Here is a 3,162-nt window from a genome sequence, read left to right as displayed (position 1 = left end):
TTTGGTATTTAATAGAGCAAGTGATAGACGTTACAAGCACTTTCTTTACTGTGAAAAAATTGCACTGTTGCTAGTAATGTGTGCATGGGTTGTCACTGTCCTCTTAAATAATGGTGGTGATTTTGTGAACAGAGTTATGATGCCATCTTTCTGGTTTGCGCTGCCTAACTTTTTGTTTACAGTTCTGACACAGACCTCTGGTATTGGTGTTTTTTTAAGGGGTATGTCCCCATTGGCTAATAAGTTTTTGAGTGACACCTCAGTGCCCCAGACGAAATACACAAAATACACTCACTTGCTGCATTGAACAATATATGGAGCACTGAGCTGTCAATCAAAAATTCATTAGTCAATTGGGACGCACCCCTAAAAAACCCACCAACATGAAGTCTGTGTAAATTTTAACTTCATATAATACTTTGTACAAGTTTTAAAAGTTATAAAAGTTTTGTATTTTAGATTATTTTTGCTTTTGTTATATCTCTCAAATTCTTATTTTTTATGATTTTTTTATATATATATATATATATTTTTTTTTTTTTTTTTTTTTTTTGAGGAGGAGAGGGGCAAATATGTTTCCATACATACAGTACATAAAGCTATACACCTACAATCACTTTTTGTAAAAGTGTGTGGCTTTGTGGGGGTGTGGGAAGGTCACATGCACCATGTATTAGATGTAGTGGACAGAATAGATGTAAAACATGTGTTATTGTGTTTATATATATATGTTTATATTTTTTTTCTTGGAAAGTGTATGATCAATGATGAGTTACAGTAAATATGGATATATAAATTATTACATTACAAAGCTACAAATGTTTTCAACAGACTAGTATGAATTATCAAATGAATGCCAGCTTTTGTATGCTATTGAATCCTATGGCTAGGCCAGTTATAAAGCTCAGGATTTTTTGTGTGTATAAGTGATGCAAGAAAACCTTTGGCAGTTTAGATAAAGACTGGAAACATTTTGATACAGGTCACCATCCATAAGACTCATAAAATCTGCTTTAGTTAGTTAAACTTTAGAAACGTTTTGGACAGTTGATGGTACACGTCTTTATAGATGTCTATATAGGTTTTGGTCATTTATATTAAAGGGTTTATGTAGGTGTCATGTAGCCTTATGAATAAGACGTACAGTAAAATGTACCCAAAATTAAAGGAGTAGTCTTTAAGATATGTACTGTACTTAGTCATAAAATGTCCAAGGTGTGTGATCATAGATTAAGGAAACAGTCAAAGCTAAAACACTGTTGCCTCTCATAGCATTGCTGAAGCAGTGTATTCCCTTTAAGAAGTGCCAAGTCCAGAGCAGAGCTCCTGTGATCCCGCCCTCAGAGGTCCTACCTGTGATCCCCCACTCTGTCCAGACGTTTTGCAAACAGTGTCTTGCAGCCAGGAAATGACCAAGTGAACAGAATTAATGTTATATTTTACCAGACCCAAAAACCCATTGCCCTTCAAAAGTCTCCATGACCAGAGACAGAGTAAAATGAGAAGAAAAATTAGAGGCGGCAAAGCTAGCTAAACAGGTAACAGCAAACAAATTCTGAAAACAGTATTGAAATACAGGTGCCTATGTATAGATTAAAAGGAGTAAACGCCATATGTTTTGTGTTTCATTTAAAAGTGAGACATAGAGATGTTTGAAAGGTGTTAGGACTGTGTTTTGTGTGTTTTAAAAGAAAAAAGTGAATAACAACAGAATTGAAAGGTGTAAATACCATTATTTGCTTGTTTTAAAGAAATTGATGCAAATTCATGTTTTCTCCGTGGTGTGTGTGTGTTTTTAAACAAATTAAGGAATAAGAATTGTGTTTGAAAAGCCTTGCATATTCACCTATTTAAGGTGGAGCAGAAAATTCAAGCCTAGTAGTACACAGCAGGTATAAATGTTTCACTAGTAAGTATATGTACACTTAGTTGTGTGTTTTAAGTGGATAAAATGGGAAATAAGTGTTTCAAAACAAGTTTTGTTTATAAAACCTAGTGCTAGCTTTAGCTTTGCATAGCTGTGTAAGGTGGAAATTAATATTCAATAAGAAGCTGAAGAATAACTCAAAGACTCTTAAATGGACCCATTTGAGGTGAAACTATATGCTTAAATATAAAAAATTCTAAATAAGAAGCAAGGATCTGCCTTCTAAAATGATATTTATGGTTGAAGGGAAAATAACACCAGTCTTGTCTAGTTACAATTTTTAATGTGGTTTCGACGGTAAATTCCTGTAAATGCAGGGAAAATGGCAGGGGCTCTTTCCATTTTTGCCTTTCACTTAAGAAGGTAAATGTTTAGTGACATTACATACAATTGGTTTGTGTGAATTAAACTGATAAACTAGTATAACAGTTGCTTTGTGCAAAAAGTTTCAAAATCCATAGTGCTAGGGTCTTAAGGTGGAACAGAGAATTGAAGAAGCTGGCGAATAACACCAATAAGACTCGTAAACAGACACGTAAGGTGGAACGAAATGTTTGACTACAAAAATTGTGAATAAATGGCAAAGTTCTGCCTCCTAAAAGACATTTATGACGGAAGGGAAAATCAAAAAGTAACACCAGCCTTCTCTAGTCGAAATATTTAAGGTGGATTTGGACAGTAAAGGCTTGTAAATGCAGGGAAATGGTGGCCACTCGTTCACTTTTTTTGTCTTTTTCTTGCATAGGTAGATGCTTTAGTGAAATTATGAACACCTTTCTGGGCAAATATGTTGATTATGGCACATTCTTCTTAGCTATTACAGTCCATAGTTCTTAAACTCGTCTCTTGCTTGTTCGTTGAGTTTTCCTCAAACTAGCAACCTGGTCGTCTGGGGTTGAGGAGGAGGCAGACAGCTCTCTCCACTGTTATGAAACTGTGTTATATTTCCTATTTTAAATGCTTGGTCTCAGTATTATATATTGCTCCTTTACGTATATGTTTATTTGGCTTTCTCATATTTAAAAAAATCAAATATATTTTTGTTAAAAAAAGATCTCAGAGTCTCTTCCATTACTTCACACATTCCGTTATTATTACCAATAAGAGATATGTGAAAAAAGATTTGGAAAATTAATTATAGAATATATACTACTGCTACTGCTTAGACAGTATTACGATATTAAATATTTAAAAATATTATCTGTTTATTACATCGTAGCATCTAGAAGCATGAT

Source organism: Hoplias malabaricus, chromosome 15 (assembly GCF_029633855.1).
Source record: "Hoplias malabaricus isolate fHopMal1 chromosome 15, fHopMal1.hap1, whole genome shotgun sequence".
In the NCBI taxonomy this organism is placed as follows: Eukaryota; Metazoa; Chordata; class Actinopteri; order Characiformes; family Erythrinidae; genus Hoplias; species Hoplias malabaricus.
This window is presented reverse-complemented; position numbering follows the sequence as displayed.